Source organism: Alligator mississippiensis, chromosome 1, assembly GCF_030867095.1.
Source record: "Alligator mississippiensis isolate rAllMis1 chromosome 1, rAllMis1, whole genome shotgun sequence".
Taxonomy (NCBI): Eukaryota; Metazoa; Chordata; order Crocodylia; family Alligatoridae; genus Alligator; species Alligator mississippiensis.
In genome coordinates, this window is record NC_081824.1 from 457138352 (window position 1) to 457164798 (window position 26447).

The 26447-nt window shown below is 43.8% G+C and overlaps 1 protein-coding gene across 1 annotated transcript in view; it reads left to right on the forward strand.

Moving 5' to 3' along the window:
* Positions 1–26447, forward strand: part of GRM5 (glutamate metabotropic receptor 5) — a 419932-nt gene that overhangs the window by 199075 nt on the left and 194410 nt on the right. The gene's annotated exons all lie outside the window — the stretch shown is intronic.

Genomic DNA, 26447 nt, shown 5'->3' on the forward strand with positions numbered 1-26447 from the left:
ATGCAAGGTAAACTGGTGAGCTACAAGTAGGTATTTAAACAAAATGGGAATAGTGCATTTCTAAACAGTTGCATTGGTATCTGTGGGCCTCATGTCTTAGTCCTTGTAGAGCCTGGGCTTCTCTTCATACCACCTGCCTCTTTCATGTGGCTGTTCACCCCACCTTGGTGGGGGAACCATGAAGAGAAGAACATGGACAATATGGACTTCTGCTTACTTTCATTGTCTTCTCTCCAGAAGGAAATGTTTACTACCTCTTTTTGCTAAATTATATATATTTTTGTGCCTTAAATAAAGATGAGCTCATTGTTATGGCTATCATGTTCCAAGTGAATTTGCTCTGTCAAATCATGCCTTATTTGAATCATTTCCAGTCTGATTTACAGAACACCTATAACCTCTATCAACTTCAGTTGCAGTGATTGGTGCTCATCACTTTAGCGAGCCTCTATTACACTAACTACAAAGAGAAATTTCTTAACTGCAAGCCTCCCATTATCAAAAGCCATGTAGGTAATTGGTTCTTGCAGACCTCAAACTTCTTTTCATTGTAATAGGAGTTACTTGTATACAACAGTTGAAGAGTAGGACTGAGAGAGGTCCATTTGTGACTGAATGAGACTGAGTCAGTGCAGGGATTAACTGTAGATCTTTAAAAAAGGTAGAGACCACACATAAGCGACTTTGCATTTTTTCAGTGAGATATACAGTACATACCTTAGTTATGATTGGGGTGGTCATGTCTAATTGAAAAACAGTTTAGTATATCATTATAGTCAGTATAGTATTTTTATTCAGTGGATTGACTGCATTGGTTTGTTTTAGAAGTCTATGTAGAAAATTTGGGTTAAAAACAAAACAAATAAAATAAAACCTGTTACTCCTATTTGAGTGATTTTTGTATGTTCTTGCCTCTAGCACAACTGTTGTGTTTATTTGTGAATATTGTCACTGGAGTGTGATCTGTTCAGACAGATCCTTTTGATTTTTTTATCTTCAATATTAAAAGGCACTGACATATGATTGTGATAACTGGTGGAGTGTAAAAGCTTTGGCCTACATTCTTAGTTATGGCCAGTATCTGCTGGGGCAGGGGGAAATGAAGCAGAGAAAACCAGTTGCACCTCTCCAGTTAGGGGTACAGTAAAAATACACCTTGTTATACTGGCCAGCTGGCAATTGCTGGAATGAAGGATGCTTTCTCTCCCTGGCCCTGAAAACTGTTCCTATCAGCTCTGCTGGGATCTACAAAAAGGGGAATCAGCTATATCACCTTTTTCTTGCTCTTTTTCAGTCAGGTGATAGTAGTATTTTATGTCCTTTTTGTTTATTATGTACAAGTGCAAATAGAAGTGTAGCTTCTAGTCGTAACTCCGAATGATTTCTGCAAAGTGTTCTGAGTTACAACGTTACCCCAGACCAAACAGAAGTTCACTGTTGGTTCCAGGGGGAGGGGGATCTAGCTGGGGCTGGGAGCCTGCAGCCAGGTTCCCATAGCAAGGGACACAGCTCTCTGCTTGTGCTCACTGTTTTCAGAATGGGAGGGGGGAAAGGCAGCGGATGGAGCTTGATCTTGGGACTCCCCAGCTGGTGTTGAAGGGTGGGGTGGGTGAATTGGAGCCTCCCCACCACCTTGGGGGAGGGGGGACTCCAATACACCCATCCCACCCTTTGTGGGAGCTGAAAAAAAACCCCAGACTGAACTCCTTCTGCTCCCTTTCCCCCTTCTCATTCTGCAGTGACAGGCTGGGAGCTCTGCAAACACAAGTTACAAGATGCTACAATTTGACCCATCTTTATTTGATACCTCATGCAATGAGGGGTCAGATTTTCACCCAATCAGCCATTTTAAGCTGTTTGTAGCTGTTCACTTGTGTTTGGTCAGAGCTATGAACTTTCTGTGGCCAGATAAGGTGAACATTGTCATTTCTGTCTGCACCCGTATGCTGAATAGGAAACAGTTCTCCCATCCCATACAAACTTTGATGTTCCACTCTGGAACAAAGCTGAGACCTTTCAAAAAAAAAAATGAATGAAAAATGAGATAGCCAGCTCCTAGAGTAAACCAATCGTTAAAATAGTTGACTGGATATAGGTCACACAGTTTTAAATCTATGAACCACATGAGAGTGAATAGGGACTTGAATTTCGGTTTACCACCTTGCAAAGGAGCACCCTTTTACTGCTAGGCTGTTAACTTTTTTCTGGGGAAGAAGAAACTCATTCTCAGTTACTGTTGTATAAATTATTAAATAGTTATTGGTGTAGGAAAGATTTACTTCTTCACATAATGTTTAGAGCACTTCCCTTATATGTGGGTGGTAAAAATTAAATGAAAACTGAAACCTGCTTCATCCAAAAATCTGTGAGCTGCTCTAGTAATAAGACCAGAGTATGGTTCAGGATAGACCCCTAGAATCCTCTAGAAGCTCCTAAAAATACATATGAATTTTCTAGCATATTCTTACTTTTTATGTATAAGGATTGCTCAGAGTATTTAAGTCATATTTGTAACATTACATGTTTATTTGGTGAGCTACAGCAAATAGCAAGGTTCCTGAGAGGCTGTTTAATCAATACACTACACTTCAGTGTGCACTAGTGATCTAATGTTTATACCTTAGCTTCATTATAAAGAACAAGGCAAAAAACAGATTACTCTAAGCACCTTCCTGTGGTGCAGTGAACCTACAAGTGTCTACCCCTGGAGTGAGATATGATAAAGAGAATAGGTTTTAGAAACTACAAAAGACAGTTTGAAGTCTTAGAAATAGATTAGTATCTGTAGTTTATTTATGTGATGGAAAAATATGGATTCTAGGAAGTCCTTAAATGAACCACAGGAGGAGAAATAACTATGAACTTGCCTAAAATATTGACTCACAGGGCAAGTCTACACGTCACCCTATGTTGCTATATTGATGCACTATGTCACCATACGATGCGCTACAGCAGGGGTGTCCAACCTTTTTGAATGTGGGGCCGGATCATGAACTTTTTATCACCCAGTGGGCCGGCGAGCCATATACATATTTTATCACACCGCAGGCCGTGTGTTGGACAAGCTTGAAATAAGGCAAAGCTGGCATAAACCCCCACCTGTGCTACAGCAAATGATGTCCTAGACCAGCCATCCCAACAGCTGGGGCCCCACTAATGCCTACTACAACCACCATTTGAAGGCAGCCTCAGAAGATATTTGACAGCCGTATTAAAATATGTGACCAAACCAATGTAACCAGTGCTCTCACACAGGCCAAGGGGCCACCTATACCACTGCTTCCCCAGGCCTTTCCCACACCAGCAACACCACTGCCCAAAGTCTTGGCAGTGCTTGGGTAGTCACAGCTGGGGCCCAGCCAACATGTGAGACGGGAGACGGCAGAACTGCGGGAGCGAAGCCAGTTCCCAGCCTGGCAGGGTCTCAGGCCTGGTCCGCCCAGGGCGGCTCCTGGTGGGGGAAGGCGTCGGGGGAACACGGGCCACTCCACTGCTCTGTGCTTCCCTGCAGCAAAGGCAAATGGCCCCGGGAGGGCACAGGCAGCCGCCGTGGCAGGAGAGCAGCTCCTGGCCCAGCCACAGGGAGCGACAATCCCCCCTCCCGCCCCAGGCTGCCCCTGAGCAGCACAGCCCCACGAGCCGGCACTGCCCAAGGCGGGCCGGAGCAAGGTGGCTGCTGCACCACAGCCCCTCGCTTGCCTGCCCACATGGCCCTGCTCACCATGGTGCCCGGCTACCTGTGCATGCAGCCCCGGTGGCCTCAGCACTGCGAGTCCGGAGAGCAGGGCCCAGCGGACACCAGCTTCCACCACCTCGCCCTGCACAGTTCATGCCAGGACCCCACCTGCCAAGGCCCTCCCGGGGCTGCCCTGCCGATGGCTTGTGCTGGGCGCTGAGCCCTGTTTCCGCCTCATGGCTGCCGAGCCCGGTGGGTCCTGGGAGGCGGGCGGGACGCAGGGGGAAAAGGGCCGAGTTGGAGCTGACTAAAAGCAGGCACTGTCCTAAGCTCGTCCTGTCATGCACAGCCAGGGCAGCCCTGCACTGCACAGCCCTTGGGGCAGCGACAGGACCCAGCTCACGTGACATGGGAGGTCACGCGAGCCTGGTCCCGCGGGGGTGAGTAGCTCCCCTCCCCTCCTCCGCCTGTCCCGAGTGAGGGACCTCGGGCCACAGAAAATGGCTTGGTGGGCTGCATGGCAGCTCGTGGGCCATATGTTGGACAAGCCTGGGCTACAGCAACATAGTGATCGCATGAGTCTACACATGACTAGCAGCTCCTTCGCTGTAGTAGTGCACTCCCCCATTTTAGCATGCTGCTACGGTGAAGTAGCAGCTAAAACTAACTGTGCGCTGCATGCATAGTGCAGTATGGGCAGTTACTGCACGGTATTTTAGTACTTCCAAAAGGAAAGTACTAAAGCATGGAGCAGTAACAATATCACCAGAGTGATGTGTAGATGCTCCCACACTAGCTTAACATAGAAACTAACTGCAGGAGCCCAGAGTTATAAGATATGATAGGTGCACTGTTAGTTATACTCCATCCTCCGTGCAGGTAGGGGAAGAGGATGGGGACCACATGATACTTTGCTTTTATCCTCTGTCCCTCCTGAGTGTAGCTGCGACAATGTAAAATATCCTAGAAAAAGGGCTTTTCAGCTTATTGCCCACTTGGAGCAAAAGGTGAGAAAAAGGCTAAATTGCGGCATTCAGATTACAGTTTAGGTGTGTACACCCCATTTTGCAGAGTTATTGAGGAAGGTTGCTTGTGAGCATACCCTACCCTCTCTCTGCCAGATGCCCTTGTTGGAAATGTGGTGGTGAAGCCACCCTGGAAATAATCACTTTCAAGACAACTATCTCCACTGTGTTCAACAGTACCACAGAAGCCCAGTAGTTCTTATTACTGTAGTATCCAGGGTGTTAGTAGTGTTAGTATTATTTTTAGTGATGATAAACAGGGTAGAGTGATGAAGTGACTTACCAAGGTCAATCAGGGAATTGAACCATCCTCTCCCACATGCTGGGCTATCCCTCTGAACCCTGGGCTATCATTCCTGCTTGTTTGTATTTCCTCCATATTTTCCACACTGTCATCTTGCATAAATCACGTTTGCAATCTTGATGCCCCACAAGCGTAGCCCAGATCACATGCCAGCTGGACTCTGGTTTTGTCTTACATAGGCAGATCTCTGGAAAAAAGGTAGCCCTCCAGAAATGCTAAATTCTTCACATTTTCTGCAGTAACTGATTGCTTTGCTTATTTGTGATAGAGATGAAAGATGGCAAGCATTTAAGTGACAGTAGAGCTTTAGGGGGTTTTCTGATGCATGAAAAACATTTTAAATGCTCAGCAAATATTTACCTCATATGCCTTGAGGAACTGGATTCAACCCCAAATGAAAAGGTAAGTGCACTGAATTCCAAGTGTAACGTATTATGCTCTACTTTAACCCAGCAATTATTCAACTTAATAGAGATGCAGGCACAAGGCCATATCTTCATGTGCTTATTGCTTGTAGCATCTGCAGGTCATCAGACAGGAAATAGTATTACAGATGGAACTTATTAGAGTACAAGAAATATATCCAGAAACAGTATAGCTGTCTTCTGAACATTCTGTAGAAAGAAATATGGAGCATTCATTGCATTGGCTAAAATAATTGTGTTGGATATAATATCCTGGCTGGATCATGGCTGATTGTAGACATTGCTGATTACAGAAACAATCTGTTTTGATTTTATTTAATGTTCAGTTCTGGTAGGGCAGGCTACGTTTCACACTATGCATACACCTTGCTCTGCTTCTCCTCCCCCTCTATTAAGATAATTTTTTGATATTTGAACAAACATCTATGATACTATTACCCAGTTCACAGTAGCTTGATATAGAAGCTTCCAGCCTCAAGGGCCGCATCCAGATGAGCAAGCGTATGCCTGTTGTGGTGTCTCAAAGCACTGCAAGAGGCACCCTGGGAAAGAAAATATGTTCTACTTTGGATACCAGGAAATCCTGGTATAAAAAAAAGAAAAGCATGCTGGGAAAAAGCAGTGCAGGGCACACTCCTGAAGCATGCCATGAGGCAACTGGAGGCTGGAACCTCCAAAGAGATACTCTGCACCCGGCCACAGCATCTCTATGTCTGTCCCCTTCCCCTGCTGCTCCAGCACAGGGGACTGTGGGGTTGGGGTGCACTGCTCAGGAAGGGTGGGTTCCCTGACCGCACCCCCCAAAATGACCCACAGCCCCCCTGCACATGGGCCATCGGGACGCTCATGCCCGCTTCTGATAGACATCCCCAGTGGAGCAGGGCTGCCTCAGATCAGTGGCTGCATATGGCGGTGGCCCGACCCACACGCCCTCAGACAGAACCGGGATGGCTCCTGCTGTCACCTGCTGCTTCCGACGCCACACACAATGCTGGCCCCACCCTCTAGCTCCCCCTGTCTGAAGATCTGGTAGGAGCAGGGCAGGGTCAGTTTGTCCCAAGTGGCACAATTTGCCCCACACCAAAGTGCATGTTCAAGCACGTGTGCTGAGGCACAAATCTCTTGCACAAAATTGTGCTGCTGTTATTTGAGCTGCTGTGAGCATACATGCTTGCGTGTGTGGACGTGCGCAAGGATTTCAAAGCACTTTGCACTTCGTGGCTGTATCCACATGACATTCGGTTCCCTGGGGACAAGTAGTGGCGTCGCACCTTCCTCTGCTGCTACTTATCAGCAGAAGCATTTTGGGAATGGCAGAAAACAGGAGATAGCAGCACAGGAAAGATACAAACCTTGCACAGAAGAATCACACAAACTGGCTGCAAAATCTTTAAATGATGCAAGGAGAGAATGGTGTGATACATTAAAGACTGCAGAAAAAAGGACATTTAATTTTTTTTTTTTCACATAGTGAAAAATAGGAAGCAATTTGAAGGGATACTGGAAATGTAGAAGGACCAGAATCAGAAATCACAAGGGAAGAAATGCATAGAGCTGTAGTAAAAACAAAAGGCTGCTATTTAGATGTGTGGGTGTCCTCACTTGAGCCAAGTTAACTTGAGAGGAAGGAACTAAAGTCTAGATAAAACCAGTTAATTCTGTCATCAGACCTTATCCTAGTCCCATCTCTCCCTCAGACATGTCTGTTTTCTCTCCAACACAAGTGAGTGTGGGATTAGGTAGAGTAGACCTTCTGTAACGATTTTTCCTGAAGTTTTTTTTTTTTTTTTTTATAATTTCAAATCCACTTTTTTTTGTGCATCATTCAGCTGTTTTCCCCAGCTATTTCAGTATAAATAGTAACCTTCTCTCCTATCCAGCAAACTGCCTTGAATTCCAGCTTGGCTTCAGATACTGTGCCTGACTAATTTTTTTTTGACAGTGCTGGGCTGGGGGGGGGGGGGGGGGGGGGGGGCACACAAACGCTGCGTGTGTAGATACCGACAGGGCTGGATGGGGCATGAGAGTGCTTCAGTGTGGGCGCTGCCTACTAGCTACCCCACACTGGAGCATCCTTATGCCCCAACTAGCCCCTCTGCAGCACATTGAACTGGGTCGGTGTAGCTCTGAGCTGGCAGGCTGACCCCTGGGGCTCCCTGGCAGCGGGGGCTGCTTTCACTTGGCTTAACATGCTGCAGTCCTAGCCACACATGTAAACGTAGAGCCTGAGAGAAATAAACTCTGGTGCATATTGCACGAGAGTTTATTGCTTCACATTAATTTCATGTGTAGATGTGCCCAAAGGTGTTAATATGATCTTGTCACTAGAGACTATTAAAAGTATTTCAGGACTTCCAGTGCACGGACTTCACCCTACCTGGTCTGAACCCACCACTATTTTTTAATTTCTTAGTAGAGGTAAAGGAAAAAGAAGGAAAAACCACATAAAGTATTTAGTAAATTTTCATTTTATATCCTTTGTTCCTTTTCACATTAGCAATGGAGAATTTTTCTAAGGTATCCCTTGCTCCCACTAACACATTTGACAGCTTTTTTGAATGGTATTACATACCCTGATTTGTGGGAAAAAGAAAATACTGGTTGAGATGTTGTTGCTAAACTCCAAGTTTGTTTCTGGGGAAACAACATGGAATAAGCACACACAAAAGGCAGCAGAAAAGGGCAATAATGATCAAAATAAGGCTGTTGTCTTTGGTGCTGATTCTTACTTTCAGCCCAACTCCTGGAGAAACACATGATCTTATCAGCACTCTAAGGCCTGGCAAACTCTGCTAGTCTTGAGTTGTTTACAGCTGTATTTTTCAACTTGTGGTCTGTGGACTCCTGGGGGCCCGCAGACTATGTTTAAGAGGTCCATGAAAGATTATTATGATCAATCAAAAGTATGTGAATACACACACTTACCTCCACCTGCAGCAGTTCATCTGGAGAAGAGATATGCAGTCCCAGCAACAGAGAGGAAGGAGCACGTTCCGGTGGTGGGGGAGGACAGACGAACAGAGGCAGATTAAGATTTATCGGGGCCCAGGGCAAACAGAAAGTTGGAGAAACACCCCATTAAAAACATGAATGTATCAAAAAGCATTAATAAATAGACTGCAAAGCTTGCAAAGAAGAATTTTTCAACTATAAAAAATAGTTTAATATGTTTAATGTCAAATGTAAAATAGTTTAATAGTTAATGGTCTAATAAAAGATAGCTTATAGTGGTGTTTTTTCCAGTCTGACTTTATTTACTATGTACTGAGCTATAAGGAAAATGGAGCATGCCTCCTGGCCAGATTGATTCTTCTTTGATTTGTTTGAGGATAGCCTTTTGAAGGTTTTCCCCTTGTCAAAAAATGTATATCTGCATTTTTTTCAAACACAGAGCCTTAAATTTAGACTTTAAAGGGTTTGGGTATCTAGATAAGTGGCCTGAAGATTATCAAGTGTGCTTAGCACCCCAGGCAAGGTTATTTGGGTGAATCTGATATCTTTTATTAGACCAACTTAAATAGTTGGAAAACAATTATTGAGCAAGCTTTTGGATTCAAAAACCCTTTGTCAAACTAAGGAAGTTTCTGCAGTTGGTGTGCGCTCTTCCTGGATGGAATGAAAAGTAAAGAAGCCAGAGGCTGGGCTGGACTGCATACAAGATAGGCAGTCAGTGAAAATGTAGGTTGAGGAGTCAATGGGTGAGAGACAGGCTGGGGAGGGGTGGGGGGGAAGAGAGAGATGGGGGATGAATAGTGGAGAGGTACCTGGGGAGTCAGATGTCAGACAGGTTATAATGTGTCATCAATCCAATGTCTATATTTAGTCCATGATTTTTAGTATCCAGGAGGCTGATGAAGTGGAGCTCATAGGCTCATCTCTGGGAAGTGTTTTGTAAGTTCCCTTTGAGGATCAGGACTGAGAGATTGGAGAGAGAGTGGTTTTCTTGTGAGAAATGTGCCCCCACCGGTAATTGGGTGTTTCTGTCTTTGATAGATTTCCGGTGTGCGTTCATTCTGGTGCGCAGTTGTTGTCCCCTCTAAGCACCCCATTCATATACAATCCTAGCTTCAGAAATGGAGCTTTTAAAATAATTTGCCCAACTCCTTGGACTAGTATTTTGCTTGGGTCTCTCTGCTTTGCTGCCTTTGCCCTGGGGGCCCTGCATGGGCCGCATGTCCCCCACCTGCCTGGAAGGCTGCAGAGCAGAGAGACCCAAGAAAACAATGCACAGCCCGCCTCTACCCTGCACACAAATCTGGGGTGCACATGCCTCTCCCTGCCTCCCTTCTCCCCCCCAGGGTGTACACAGCAACAGGGAGCCACCCCTCTACCCCCTCATCCGGTCTCTTGGATGAGCCACCTGCAGCTCCATCCCGCTCCCTGCCATGGCTGGGCAGTGCCATGCCCCCAGCCCCTGCCTCTGCCTCTGCCTCAGCCCCCCCCCCCGACCCCAACATGGGGGCCTTTATTTACCCCCACCCCATGCCACTTCCCCACCATAGACTTACCTGTATGGAGCTGCTGTCTGCCAGGCTGTGCTTCTCCTGGGTACCTGCATGCCTTATGGCCATGCATATGCACATATGCATGCCTCACTGCCAGCCTCTTGCTCCTGGGGGCCTGTGTTAATCTGCCTATGCAGACCAGGCTTCACCAAGGTGGGAAGGATTGTGACAACCACCACTAAGAAGTGAAGGGTGGTGGTGGTGGCAGACTCCCTACTGCAGGGGACGAAGGGAGCCATCTGCTGATCTGATCTGTTGTCTCAAGAAGTCTGTTGCTTGCCTGGAGCCCAGATCCAAGATGATGTCACAGAGGTATTACAAAAATTCATCTGGCCCTCTGACTACTATCCCATGCTGCTCATCCATGTGAGCACTAATGATAATGATACTGCCAGGGGAGACCTTGAGAGGATCAAAAGTGATTACAGGGCTCTGGGTGCAAGGGTGAAAGGGTCTGGAACTCAGGTCATGTTCTCTTTCATCCTTCCAGTCAAGGGAAAAGGCCCCAGGCAGGAATGGGTGCATCTTGCGGATCAATACCTGGCTGTGCAGGTGGTATCGCCATCAGGGCTTTGGCTTCTTCGACCATAGGATGTTGGTTCAAGAAGAAGGATTGCTGGGAAGAGATGGGATCCACCTGATGAAGAGAGGGAAGAGCATCTTCACAGACAGCCTCTCTAACCTAGTGAGGAGGTCTTTAAACTAGTTTCGCTTGGTGATGGAGAAAAAAGTCCTGAGGTAAGTGGGGAAGTAAGAGACCTGGAGGCAGAGCAAGCAGGATGGGACAACAGGGGAGGTGCTCTCATACTTCCTGAGAAATCAGGGCAGTCAACTAGTTTCTCAGGTTCCTGTACACAAATGCATAGAGCCTGGAAAATGAGCAGGAAGAACTGGATATCTTCCCACAGTTGCGAAACTATGATGTGACTGGAATAACAGAGACTTGGTGGGAGCTCACATGACTGGAGCACTGTCATAGATGGGTACAAACTGTTCAGGACAGACAGGCAGGGGAGAAGAGGAGGAGGAGTTGCATTTATGTAAAATAGCTGTATGATTGCTCAGAGCTCCAGTATGAAACTAGAGATAGGCCTATTGAAAGTCTCTGGGTTAGGATCAGAGGAGAAAGCAACACGGGTGATGTTGTGGCTGGGATCTGCTATAGACCACCAGACCAAGAGGAAATGGTAGATGAGGTTTTTTTTAAAAAGCTAATGGAAGTTTCCCAATCACAGCCCTGGTTCTCATGGGAGACTTCAACCACTATGACATCTGCTGGGAGGGCAATACAGCAAGGCATGGGCAACCTAAGAAGTTTTTGGAGAGTGTTGGGAACAACTTCCGGGTGTAAGTGCTGCAGCAGTGAGCTAGGGTCCATGCTCTTCTTGACTCGCTGCTCACAAATAGGGATGAATAAGTGGGGAATGTAGTAGTGGATGACAACTTGGGCAGCAGTGATCACAAGATGGTTGAAGTCAGGATCCTGAGGAAAGCAAGGATGGAGGACAGCAAGGTAAGGGCCCTGGATTTCAGAAAAACAGACTTTGACTTGCTCAGGGAACTCATAGGCAGGATCCCCTGGGAAGCCAGTCTGAGGGGGATGAGTTATGTGCATCATCATTATTATTCAGTCATTAGAGCAGTGTTTATTTTTTTCCCTTTAGACCCAGTGCTTTTTCATGTGTCTAGTTTTGAAATCCAGATTTGAAAGCATGATCCGAACTTTGGAGAGGCTCTCCCCATTTTTTTCCATATTTAAGAAGCACTTCCTTTAAACACCCAGAAGGTTTGAACATAAAAACATTAGTCACACAACACAGATTCAAACTGGCCCTGGACTTCAGAAAAGCAGACTTCAACTCACTAAGGGAACTTATGAGAACGATCCCCTGGGAAGCCAGTCTGAAGGAGAGAAGAGTCCAGGAGAGCTGGCTGTACTTTAAAGAACCCTTTCGAAGATTGCAGGAACAAACCACCCTGATGTGCAGGAAGACTAGCAAGTATGACAGAAGACCAGCTTGGCTTAGCAGGGAACTCTTCAGAAAACTAAATCCCAAAAAGGAAGCTTATAAGTAGAAACCTGGACAAATAACTAGGGAGGAATATAAGAGCATTGCTCAGGCATGCAGAAATGAAATCAGGAGGGCTAAAGTACAATTGGGATTGCAGCTAGCAAGTGATGTGAAAGGTAAAAAGAAGGGTTTCTACAAGTATGTCAGTAGCAGGAGGAGGATCAGGGAAAGTGTGGGTCCCTTACTGAATGGGGGAGGCAACCTTGTGACAGAGGATGCAGAAAAGGTTGAAGTGCTCAATGCCTTTTTCACTTCAGTTTTCCCAGGCAAGGTCACCTCCCAGACTACTAAACTGGGCAGCACAGTTTGGGGAGGAGGTGAGCAGCCAACACTGGTGAAAGAACAGATTAGAGACTATTTAGAGGTGGACATATACATGTCCCTGGAGCCAAAAGGGATCAACCTGATGGTGCTGAGGGAGTTGGCTGATGTGATTGCAGAGCTGCTGGCCATCATCTTTGAAATTCATGGTGATCAGGAGGGGTCACGGATGATTGGAAAAGGGCATACATAGAGTCCTTATTTAAGAAAGGGGGAAAGGAGGATGAGGGGAACTACAGACCAATCAGCCTCACCTCAGTCACTGAAAAATCATGGAGAACATTCTCAAGCAATCCATTTCTACACACTTGGAGGAGAAGAAGGTGGTAAGAAACAGTCAGCATGGATTCACCAAGGGCAAGAAAAGCCTGAAAAAACCTGATTGCTTTTTATGAGATGATTGACTGTGGTTGCAGGGAGACCAGTGGTGTAGTGTATCTTCATTTTAGCAAGGCTTTTGATACGGTCTCCCACAACATTCTCCCACACAAGCTAAGGAAGTATGAGCTGGATGAATGGACTGTAAGGTGGGTAGAAAACTGGCTGGAGCATCAGGTTCAGACACTAATCGTCAATGGTTCGATGTCTAGGTGGCAGCTGGTATGAAGTGGAGTGTATCAGTGGTCAGTCCTGGGGCTGGTTTTGTTCAATGTCTTCATCAACAACCTGGAAGATGGCACAGAGTGCATCCTCAGCAAGTTTGGTGATAGCACCAAGCTGTAATAAATACACTGGAGGGTAGGGCTAGGATTCAGAGTGCCCTAAACAAATTGGAGGTTAGGGCCAAAAGGAATCTTATTCGGTTCAATAAGGACAAGTGCAAAGTCCGGCACTTAGGACAGAACAATCCCATTCGCCAGTACAGGCTGGGGGCTGACTGGCTGGGCAGCAGCTCTGTAGAAAAGGACCTGGGGGTTATAGTGGCCAATAAGCTAAATATGAGCCAGCAGTGTGCCCTTGTTGCCAAGAAGGCTAACAGCATACTGGACTGCATTGGTATGAGTGTTGCCAGGTCAAGGGGAGTGATTCTTTCCCTCTATTCAGCACTGGTGAGGCCACATCTGGAGTACTGTGTCCAGTTTTGGGCCCCCCACTAAAGAAAGGATGTGGGCAAGTTGGAGAAAGTCCAATGGAGAGCAATGGAAATGGTTAGGGGGCTGGATCACATGACTTCAGTGGAGAGGCTGAGGGAACTGGGTTCATTTAGTCTGGCATAAAGGAGACTAAGCAGAGATTTAATAGTAGCTTTCAAGTACCTGAAGGTGGTTCCAGAGAGGATGAAGCTGGACTGTTCTCAGTGGTGGCAGGTAACAGAACAAGGAGCAATAGTCTCAAGTTGCAGCAAGGGAAGTTTAGATTAGATATTAGGAAAAACTCTCTTATTAGTAAGGTGGTGAAGCACTGGAACAGATTACCCAGAGAGGTGGTGAAATCTACATCACTGAGGGTTTTAAAACCTGGCTTGACAAAGCCTTGGCTGGAATGATCTGATTGGGGCTAGTTCTGTTTTGAGAAGGGGTTTGGACTAGGTGCTCTCTTAAGGTCCCTTCCAACCCTAATTTTCTATGATTATGTGATTCTATAATTTGGTTCGTCTCCCTGTCCTATTTTTATAAACTATTATCTTCAACAGTTGTTATTAAGAGCACAGGGAAGGAAAAGGGAGGAGAGGAAGAAATGATGATTAAACTTGTTCTCCCCTGAATCAGGTTCCCAAATTATTCAACTTATCTGCACTACAGCTCTGTGCGTCTTTGAACTCTTGTAGCTGCAATATCAAGAAAACCCTAGTACAGCCACCTAAGACTAGATCGTTTCTTAGTCCCCTCATCTTTGCTTCTCTGGAAGGCTGTATAAGGGTTTAAATCATGGGCAGATCTAGAATTTTGAAATGGGAGTTGCAGATGGTGAGATGAATCATCACATATAAAACAACACATATTTTTCTCCAGTTAAAAATAAACTAGAAGCTTTACTAATATGCTAGGGGCCTAAGGCTATATTATAAAGATTAAGATTCAAGCAAAACCAAACATCGCTTCATTGGAATGACTTAAAAACAACCCACAGGGCTGTGAAATAGAAACTTCATTACCAGGAGCAGTGAACCAGACAGCAGAATTGCAGAACAAGGGATAGGTTGATGGAATACAAAGACCGTTAAAAAGAAGAGAGGGTTGTTAACACCTGTGGAACGAAGAGTTTAGAAGGGATCAGGTGGATTATAATAAACCATGAATCAATTGACTTCCTCAGCACTGTCTGATGATGACATGATGAACTTATAGGCAGCCACAAGGTCACCTCTCAACCTTCTCTTGCGGAGGCTGAAGAGGTCCAGGTGCCCTAGTCTCTCCTCATAGGGCTTGGCCTGCAAGCCCTTAACCATACGAGCGGCTCTCCTCTGGACCCTCTCCAGGTTATCCACATCCCTCTTGAAGTGCGGCGCCCAGAATTGCATGCAGTACTCCAACTGCGGTCTGACCGGCGCCCGATAGAGGGGAAGTATCACCTCCCTGGTTCTGTTCATCATGCATCTGCTGATGCACGATAAAGTGCCATTAGCTTTTCTGATGACTTTGTCACACTGACGACTCATGTGAGTCCTTGACCCACATTGTGTGTGTCTGGCTGGTGGAGGAAAACTCCTCTCTCATCCATTCGCCTACATGTGAATCCCGAGTTTGGCTGATGGGAGTTTGGCTGACTGGGGAAAGCGGGGAGATCACACTGCCTTTTTTTTGTGCACCAACAAGGGTGGGACAACGGGCAAGGTGCGTTTCTTCTAGTGAAATGGATCAGCTGATCTGCTTTATTTTGCAATGTATATTTTTAGCTAATGAGCTTAGCTACATAGACAGAGAAGGTCCATGTTTGAGCAGGTAGGAAGCACTGGCATGGCAATCTATACTGAACAGCACACTATTCTATGATCTTCACAAGATTGCTTCATGTGAAGGTCATAGAAGGTAGTGTCTTACTGTCCTGTCAATAAAATGGAAAATAATACTTCTGAACCTCATAGAAAGTAATTGATTAATAATCATTAAAAATTATTGGGACACTCAGATATTACGAAGTTGCTAGACTGAATGTGAGTGGTGGGGATAAGGACAAAGAAATAAAACATGAAAAATGCTGTGAAGAAAAGTCTGGCCGTTCCTGAGTGGGGCAGCTTAGGTAGGCCCATGACTGACCGGGAAGAAACTCAGCAAAATGTAAGAACAGGCTGGTTAAGCACTGACACTAGGATATACAAGAAAGACCTACTGCTGCTGAAAGAAGATTAAAGCAAGACAGATGATCTGAGGGAAATGACTTTGTTTCAATAATTTAAAGAGAGACCTTTACTGAAACTTACAAAGCGTCTGTTACATGAAGAATGATCTCGCAGCCAAGATTTAATAATTCCTTTCGAGAAAGAGCTATCTGCAGTGTAGTTGAGTGTCATAAGTAACAGGTCTTTTTCAGTATTATTACCAGTTTGGTTGGTTTCAGAGTTCCCGTAAAATAAATGAGGGTGTGACATTTTACAGAGCTGTAAATATTTGCTATAAATTCATTTTCTTTATTTCTAACAATTTGGGAAAAATAAATCAATGAAAAGCAAATTTACCTTGAATGTTTCTAGAAATGGAAAATTCAGCAGAAATGTATTAGTGCAATTTAACACAGGCATGGAACCATCCTTTTTTGGACAAAAAATAAGAAGGCACAGACAAATGGTTAGTAGGGTCCATGAACAGAATAGTACTAGAATCTAATGTTAATTTTTTTCTTGGTATGACCACAGACATCATCTCTGCCCACGTACAACTGACCTCATTTCCCTGCTTCTATAGGACCCCTCCAAGAGCATGTCTAGACAGCAAATTCTTTACACTAGACACTATTTCAATATGTACGGATTGTGCCTAATATAATAGGGCTACAATCTTCACTCAAGATTCCAGAGACTATGATGATGAGATTGATAATAAAAAGGTCACTTTATGAACTTGCTGTTACTACAGTGGTCTATGCTGCTAGTGCAAAATAGTGACAATGTCACTTTATTTCCCATGCAATTTAAATAATTAATAATTAAAAGCAAAAGCCTCACTACCTCCTAATGACATTGAAGTGCCAAGTAAATTATTTCCTTATGGAAGATTCCAGTCCTGTCTGTGAAAGATGCTTCTCAATCCTATTCCTACAAAGTAAGTGAGTTTCATGTGTATATTGAGAACATCTGGCTTATTCTGCTATCATTTCCCCAAAGGCCACAGTATTTTATTTTCAATGTGCAGTCAAAACATATCTGCACATAGGATAGGATTTTTATTCTTAAAAATATGTATTGGTAGTGGAATATGACATAAGACAGATGCAGGGAATCTTGAAATGTTTGCCTAGGGTTGAATTCTCTAAATGGATAAATGTCCCCAGAAAGGTGAGGCAACCCACTCAGTCAGCATCTGAGTAGTATGATAGTTTCAAAGACATCTGCCAGCTGCTAACATGTTTGGATATATAGTCCTAGGTCAAACACAGTAGATGGAAGTGCTGGGATACAATCTTTGTGGATCAACTGTGCCCTCTTACAGTATCTACTTACACCAAATTTCACCCTTATACATGCCTACAAGTAATGGCCTATGTTAGCCATCTGTCCACTAAAACACAGTGTAGAAGGAAAAAAAGAAATGTATACTGAAGGTCACTGTTTTCAACTATTTCAGCTTTTCTGAAAGTGATCTGAAGTGGAGAATGCACAGCTAGAATTGCCAGAACTAAATGTACCCGGAGGATAAGAAGGACTTTGCTTAGAACAAGGAGTTATACATATCCCTATGAATGTGGAAGCCATTCTTAAACTGCAGGACAGTTGAATCAAAGATAGAAACACAAGAGAGGAAGAAAGCTAGTGTTTAGACACCAGAGTAGGCATTGCACTATTAGCAATTGTGTCAATCTGTATATAAAAAAACAAAACACGTGACTGGAGAGAGATGGATGTTTTAAAAGTTGAGAATGGGACTAGAAATATGAAACACCAACTGTCTTCAGCCCTGTAAAAGATACTAGAGTCATGTTGAATTCAGTAGAAATAAGTTTATGTTATGTGACTTTTTTTATTTGCCACATTTACGGAACAGTATGACATCATCACTTCTAAAGAGTGTACATTAATGAGGAAAAGGCCTTTCCAAAAATGTGTTCCCCCTGTATTTTCCAGTGTGTCAGTAACTGGCATTAGTTACAACTTTGTCTTCTTTTTCTTTCCATTTAATATTTTTTTCCCTAAACAATGTACTCTAAATTTCTGTGCTTTCACATCTAAGACTTCAGTGCAAATATTTATGTTCGCTTTAAAAGGTTCTTCTTGAGCCACAGAATAGGAAACTTAGGTTGAGGATCTAAGTTGCCTGGCTCTGCTCTTTTTTGCTGCCCTTTTCTTCTTGCACTTTTTGGGATAGAAAAAGGACCATGGCCACTGTGTTCCATATCTCCTTGGCTGCAAAAATATTTCCTAGATGGCTCTTGTAGCCAACTATAAATTAAAGAAACCACATAGGACTTTGCAAGCATTACCTGCTTTTTCATCACTTTCCAGCACCAGTTGCTATACAGAGGATAAATTTACACCGGGGGAAACCAGTGCAGAAAAGTTACAGACCAGGTTATCTGAAGTAGTTTTGACATGGAGCACTCAGTTCTTGATGGCCCAAATCCAAGCCTAAATTTCTGAGGCATTGAGGATCCACAGCAAATACCAGTCCAGCACTTGCTTAAATTTACATATGTGCTTAAAATTATGGTGAATAAGGATGTCAGCCTGAAGCAAGGTTTCTTGGAATTGTTGGCACTTGAAAAGCCAGTCCCTGAATAGTTTATGAAAATTTGACCAAAACCACAGAAGAAACCAGTGTAAAATCTTCCCTTAAAATTCAAAGACATTTATTCCCCCTTCCCAGCATAGCTGAAAGGATAATTCCAAGTGGGTAAACAACAGTGGAAATATTTTTACTGCTGTGAATGCATCAATCTTTTAAATTATTTCCCATTCCACTGTAGTGCTATTATTTTCTTTCTTTCATCAAAACTATACACCTATTTCATTGAACACTTAGTCAGGAATTAATAGACTGTGTGCTGTCCAAAGTACACTGGGGACTGTGATAACAAGCCCAATATCTAATGCACTAAACAGGATTGTATACTGAATATACTAAGATGGAGTAGTAAAGGTATCTTTCAAATGCACAGTATTTCACTATAGATAACTTGCTCAGTTGCTAAATTCCAGTAATAATTATATAATTATTTTTATTTAAGAAGGATTTAAAAAAGCACAAAAAGGAGTTAAGTGCCCATTTGGTTCATTGGCTTCAGTGGAAGCTATGGACCCCGCTAGTTTTTCATGCCTCTGGAAATCCTGGTATAAATGACAGTTGTGTGGTGTGTACCATTCAAAATACGAACATAAATTGTAATCCCTGCTCCCTGGAACTCAGTCTATGATCAAATTAAAGTTCATTGAAAGAGCATGAATACACTTGGGCTTATACCTTGTAAGTTTGGAAGAAGTGATGATTATAAATATGGGTTATCACAGAAGTGACTATTCAAAAAGTATTTAAGTAAGAGGATGTTTTCTTATTATGTACGTAGGGATCACATGCACCCAAAAAGAGATGAGTTTCCAATCTATAGCAAGCTGTAGAAATACATTTAGCAAACAGTAGGAGGGGTATTGAACAGGAGAATAGCATTGGTGTCAGAGATGAGTTATGTGCATCATCATTATTATTCAGTCATTAGAGCATTATTTATTTTATTTCCTTTAGACCCAGTGCTCTTTCATGTGTCTAGTTTTGAAATCCAGATTTGAAAGCATGATCCAAATTTTAGAGAGGCTCTCCCCACTTTTTTCCACATTTAAGAACCACCTACTTAAAACACCCAGAAGATTTGAACATAAAAACACTAGTCATACAATACAGATTTATACTGACCCTGGACTTCAGAAAAGCAGACTTCAGCTCACTAAGGGAACTTATGGGCAGGATCCCCTGGAAAGCCAGTCTGAAGGGGAAAGGAGTCCAGGAGAACTGAACTGGCTGTACTTTAAAGAAGACTTACTGAGAGTGCAGGAACAAACAGTCCCAAAGTGCCGGAAGACTAGCAAATATGGCAGAAGACCAGCTTGGCTTAGCAGGGAACTCTTCAGTAAACTAAATCACAAAAAGGAAGCTTATAAGAAGTCAAAACTTGGACAAATAACTACAAAAGAATATAAGAGTATTACTCGGGCATGCAGGGATGAAGTCAGGAAGGCCGAAGCGCAGTTGGAGTTGCAGCTACCAAGGGATATGAAGGGTTTCTACAAGTATGTTGGTAGCAAGAGGAGGATCATGGAAAGTGTGGGTCTTTTACTGAATGGGGGAGGCAGCCTAGTGACAGAGGATGAAGACAAGGCTGAACTATTCAATGCCTATTTTGCCTCAGTCTTCATGGGCAAGGTCACCTCCCAGACTACTAAACTGGGCAGCACAGTTTGGGGAGGAGGTGAGCAGCCAACACTGGTGAAAGAACAGATTAGAGACTATTTAGAGGTGGACATATACATGTCCATGGAGCCAAATGGGATGAACCTGAGGGTCCTGAGGGAGTTGGCTGATGTGACTGCAGAGATGCTGGCCATTATCTCTGAAAAATCATGGCTATCAGAAGTGGTCCCAGATGATTGGAAAAGGTCAAATGTAGTACCCATATTTAAGAAAGGGGGAAAGGAGGATGAGGGGAACTACAAACCAATCAGCCTCACCTCAGTCCCTGGAAAAATCTTGGAGCAGGTCCTCAAGGAATCCGTTTCTAAGTACTTGGAGGAGAAGAATGTGATCAGGAACAGTCAGCATGGACTCAACATGGGTAGGTCCTGCCTGACTGACCTGATTGCCTTCTATGACAAGGTGACTGGCTCTGCAGATGCAGAGACACTGCTGGATGTGGTGTACCTTGATTTTAGCAAGGCTTTTGATAAGGTTTCCCACAACCATCTCCCAGGCAAGCTGAGGAAGTATGGGCTGGATGAATGGACTCTAAGGTAGATAGAAAACTGGCTGGAGTATGAGGCTCAGAGAGTAGCAATCAATGACTCAATTGTCTGGTTGGTAGCCAGTATCAAGTGGACTGCCCCAGGGGTCAGTCATGGGGCCAGTTTTGTTCAATGTTTTCATCGATGCCCTAGAAGATGGCACAGAGTGCACCCTCAGCAAGTTTGCTGATAACACCAAGCTGGGGGAGTAGTAGATATGCTGGAGGGCAGGGCTAGGATTCAGAGTGACTTAGACACATGGGAAGATTGGGCCAAAAGGAAGCTCCTGAGGTTCAACAAGGACAAGTGCAAAGTCTGGCACTTAGGGCAAAACAATCCCATGCACAGGCTGGGGGCTGACTGGCTGGGCAGCAGCTCTGCAGAAAAGGACCTGGGGGTTACAGTGGACAATAAGCTAGATATAAGCCAACAGTGTGCCCTTGTTGCCAAGAAGGCTAACAGCATACTAGGCTGCATTGGTGGGTGTATTGCCAGTAGGTCAAAGGAAGTGATTCTTCCCCTTTATTCAGCACTTGTGAGGCCACATCTGGAGTACTGTGTTCAGTTTTGGGCCCTGCATTACAGTAAGGATGTGGACAAATTGGAGAGAGTCCAGAGGTGCATAACAAAAATGGTTCAGGGGCTGAGGCATGTGGCTTCTGAGGACAGACTGGGGGAACTGGGTTTATTTAGTCTGCAGAATAGAAGACTGGTGGGGCGGGGGCGGGGCGAGGGGGATTTAATGGCAGCCTTCAACTACCTGAAGGAGGGTTTGAAAGAGGATGGAGCTAGCCTGTTCTCAGCGATGGCAGATGACAGAACAAGGAGCAAATTGTAGAAATTTTATGTTAGATATTAGGAAGAATTTTATCACTAGGAGGGTACTAAAACACTGGAACAGGTTACCCAGAGAGGTGGTGGAAGCTCCATCCTTGGAGGTTTTCAAAACCAGGCTACACAAAGCTTTGGCTGGGATGATCTATTTGGGGATGGTCCTGCTTTGAGGAGGGGTTTGGACTAGATGACCTCCTGGGGTCCCTTCAAACCCTCATTTTCTATGATTCTATGATGATTCCATTTCACTAGCCCCAGTGAGTGATTATAAAAGAATATAAGTAATGAGAAAATCTGATTGGTAAATCTTGTTGTATAATTCATCTCTGGGTTACTCCCTTAAAATGACAAACTAACAAACATGGCAAGTACATTTCCCCCTGAATGACTGAACTGATAGTTCCTAGTGAAGCTGTTGTGTCCCCAGAGGTTAAGGCTGAAGGCAACTGATAATGTGGATGAAATATCAAAAACCTAAAACCTCATTCTGGGAGGATTCAGCCTGCTAGAGCCTAGAAATACGTTGTTAATCTTGGCAAGAAGAAAGTATTTTCAGGAAGGCTAAAAATTGCCGTGTTCCTACTCAGATAGTAAGACCCAACTCGAACTGCGTTATGTATAACAATGAAGCAGATAAAATGCACACTTTTTTAATTGAAAAGGCACAGACAGTAACATAACATATGGACTTGGAAAGGGCCAGATTCTGCAGTTATTTTTGACACTGAATAACAACTTACTATGCAAGTCACACTTGTGAAGAAAATGGAACACTTCAGGAACCAATATGTTACTTCATGTAAGTAAGGTCATCTCTACCCTGAAAAAAAATATTAAATAAAGCATGTTAAATTCATTCTCTAACATGAATTTAAAACATATTTAACATGTTTTCTAACTTGATAGATTTTCCAGTGTAGAAGAGGCAAAGGACAGAAGAGTCTGGTTAATCACCTGGTTCAGAGTAGCAAATTTAGGGCACCTAATATCTCCTGTGAATTGTACAAGGCAACAATGTTTAGCACACTAAGAACTGATGCTGTAATAATAATTATTTGCAACAGGGTGGACATTGTACAGTGTGGCAAGCACCAAGCTCAACTAAGAGGCATAACAGAGAAGAACTAAACGAGTTTTATTGTGGAGCAGTAGACAAGTATCTGCAGTCCTTTAACCTCTCTAACTAGCTGGCTACTGCCTAATTGGGAACACCATTTCCCATTTCCCAACTGTTCTAAATTAGGGAGCATCTCTAAATTATAATGTTTATCACTTCACATGGTATAGCATAAGGTGAACTACATTAGTATAGTGTTACTGGTGAAGATTGAGGCTTTGCTAAGTTACCTACAGAAAACTACTATTTTTATAATAATATATACATTGTAGAATCCTAATATCATATAAAATTAGGGTTGGAAGGGACTCCTGGAGGTCATCTAGTCCAACCACCTGCTCAAAGCAGGACCACCCTCAAATATCATCATCTCGGCTAAGGCTCCTCCAAGGATGGAAATTCTACAACCTCTCTGGGTAGCGTGTTCCAGTGTTTTACTACCCTCCTGGTGAGGAAGTTTTTTTCCTAATATCTAACCCAAATTTACTTTGTTGCAGCTTGAGACCTTTGCTCCTTATTCTGTCATCTGCCACCACTGAGAATTGTCTAGCTCAATTATCTTTCTACCCATACTTTAGGTACTTGAAAGCTGTTATTACATTGAGGTGAATTATTTAATTACATGAGTTCTAGAACTCTAAAAACTCTTTTTAATCTTAGGAAAATCCAGCTCAGTGCTGTGTATTAAGAATTTAATTCTCTCCCCGCCCCTAAAAAAAATTCACAAAAAGCATACGTTTTGATGAATAGTTTAATTATATTTTTTGATGTTACACAGATTTTATAAAAAATACTGTAACTTACATAAATCTTAATGAGAAATATTAATGAACTTTCACCATAGGACCTATGAAATTATTCCCTCTGCTTGCATATTTAAGCTATTTTACCTATATTTTCCCCTTTTTCTTTTAAAATATGATTATTTAATAGTAATAATTGAATACTATGTCTACTATCTTTATTTTTCTAGCTAGTCACTATCAAGGGTCTAATTACCTATTTCTCTTCCACCAGCCCATTTGAAGGAGGAAGGCCCAATGCTAAGAAATTGGGAAAAAGTAATTAATGTTTTACAGTCAGGTCTCCAACTGCCATAACAACCATAGCAGAAGCTTTCATATTGTGTCCCCTGTCAGATTCCATTGAATCAGCTAAATTTTCATAAATACCTTGTCATCAACTTTGATGACAAGGAAAGAAGAAGAAGATGAAGAAGAGGAAAAGGAAGAAGTCATCAGGTCTCCCAATCATTCTAAGCTTAACTAAATTTAGTATCTCTGTTTCAATCACTCCTGACAGACAGAGCTACTTGAGTAGCTCAGGCTTTGCACTGCAGCTCTTTTCTTTGGATAAGAAGACTTAAAATGTCTTTCTCTGAGGCGGTCATAACAAAATGTCTTAGATTTTCTCCTTTATCAGATGAGGAAAATCAAATTTGAACTAAGGCAAAACATATCCACAGAAGTGAACTTGAGGATTAGAGTCCTCTTGGCAACCTCCTGTTTTTAGAGTTGGGAAGTTCCCAATTTCCCCCCTAACAGAATTGGAAGTCTGATACTGTTCAAAACCCAGGGTATCTCAGGGTGGCAAAAGGAAGAGGGACCTGGCTTCCCTCTCCTTCCCCTACTCTGGAGAAGTGAGAGGGACCTGACTTCCATTCAGTAGTCTCTGTTTGCAAACTTTATTCCTAAATCAAGGAAGCTCATTTTATGCTGGGAAAGTCATTTGTAATAAGTGTCTTTCTGTCTCCAAGACAGGAAGTGAGGGAATCTCACGCATCATTGGAGTCGCATGGTTGCAGAGAATAGCACTTTTTTCTTTCCAAGGTCAGTTAGAAATTTTGTACATCTAAACCTCAACTCTCATAGAGCTTGAATCAAGCCCTTTCACAGGACTGCTCTAGTATTTCCCATAGAATGCAAGGAAAAGTCTATCTCCTCCCCAGTTTTTTTCTTTGGAGGTCTCTGTGTGAGCTCAACATGGCAGCTATGCTTCCTGAGGGTGTCTGTTAGGCCTGTGCAAAGCAGCTAGTATTCGCTTGGGATTCGGATTCAGCTGATTCGGGGAAAAGTGACTTGATTCGATGATTCGAATCACTGTCCTGAATTGATTCAGCTGAATCTGATTTGGAGATTCAGTTGTTGCCAAATCTCTGAATTGTCCAGGCCCATTCCTTGCCCACCTTCCCAGCCTGGCAATGGCTGTCTCGCCTGCCCCAGCTCCCAGCACTTTGTAAAAAAATGCCCTGCTGCCCCCCAATGTCCCACGCCACTTGGGGGACTCTGCATGAGCCCCCCACCTGCTGTCCGAGCCCCCGCATGGCTGCCCTGCCCACCCTAGCTCTAGTCCTTTAAGAAAAAAAACCCAAACCCCCCAGACTCACTGTTCCTACCTGGTGGGGGGCAATCTCCACTGTCCCCTGCTGTCCTGTACCATGTGGGGGGCTCTACATGAGCCTCCCAAAGCCCTGAGGCTTCTGCAGGAGCAGTGAGTCCTGGGGATTTTCTTGGATTTTTTTTGTCTTAAAAGGCCAGAGCTGGGGCAGGCGGGCAGGGCAGCCATGGGGGTGGTCAGGGGGGTCGTGGCAGAGCCCCCCCCCCCATGCAGCATGGGTCAGTGGGGGGCAGTGGGGTCACTCCCCCACCAGTACCACCCGGTGAGTGGGAGCTTTTCTTTAAAGGGCTGGGAGCTGGGGCAGGCAGGGCAGCCATGAGGGGACTAAGGGAGTGGGTAGGGGGGGCTGGGGGAGCAGGCATGGGATGGGGCCTGGCAGGGGTCCCCCCCATGGTCCCCTCATCCCCCCTTCAGCCCCCCATCCCCTGCCCCCTACTAACCAGCTCCAAGTCTGGCTGCAGCTCCCTGCTGCAGCCACTGGGGACTGCCCAAATCATCAAAGCTGTCTGAATCCTTTCTGAAGATTTGAAGAGCTTCAGATCAATTTGGACCTTTTAATTGGTCCCCTGATTCAATTCAGATTCGCAGATTTAGCCACTGAATTGGGCGGAATCTCCTCCAAATCGAATTAGCACCCAAAGCTTCACACAGCCCTAGTGTTTGTCTGATGGCGTTCATCTCCCAAGTACACGCATGCCAGCTCCCAGCAGCTTCTTCATGCTCCATCTTAGTAGATGATTATTCTTCTTAGAAAGATCCCAAGCATAGGAATCTATTCCTTTTAACTTGGAGAAAAGATAATTTGCCTTTAATTTTTCTTACCAGAAGGTGTATGCTTTAATAAGTTAACACTCAATCGCCCACCTTTCCTGAGTGCTTAGGAACATATATTGGCATCTCTGGATGCCTTCTACCTTTTTGCTGAAAATGAACTGACAGCTACATGCACCAAGGGACTTCTGAGCCCACTAAAGAGGGACAGAATGTTCTACCCATTTAGACAGAGAAATAAGCAGACCTCAAAACTTTCTAGTTTGGGGAATTTCTATCCAGGTATGTGATAGAAGTACAGACCCAAGGGTGTGACTCTTTTACAAGTTTTACAATCTATCACAAAGGAAGAATTATAGGCAGGTATGTGTGTACATTTCTTTGTCTTCTTTCTACCGTCCTCCCCTGGCTTCTAGTCCCATGCTGCTTCTCTGTCAGCTGCCAGGAATATTAAATATTGCTTCTCATCTCCTCTACTAAGAACTTTAATATTCTGTGGACTGCAGCTCTTCTTTCAGGCTGTTAAAGCAGTCTGCATTGTTATATGTAACAGATATGTGTCTTACAGTTTATATGTAAGAAAAGGGCCAAACATCTGAAATTTTCTTTAGGCTATCATAGATGGTAAAGGGCATTTTTGAGCTGCCAGGTTTTGGAAATAAATTGTGAGGAAGTAAAAACTTAAGTTTTTAATAGCTGTTTGCATAAATAATTGGTGGCATAACGAATCAGTTTGCATATGTGGCATGCATAATCTGTTTGTATAGATAATCTGCCAAAAATTGAAAACCTCTCTCATAAAAAAGATGCTATTTTTTCATACTGGTCTGTTGATAACTAAGCTCTTTTTATTAGAAAAAGAAGTTGGTGATTGCTTTTAAAAACATTATTTAAATGATCAGAGATTTTTTATAAAAAAT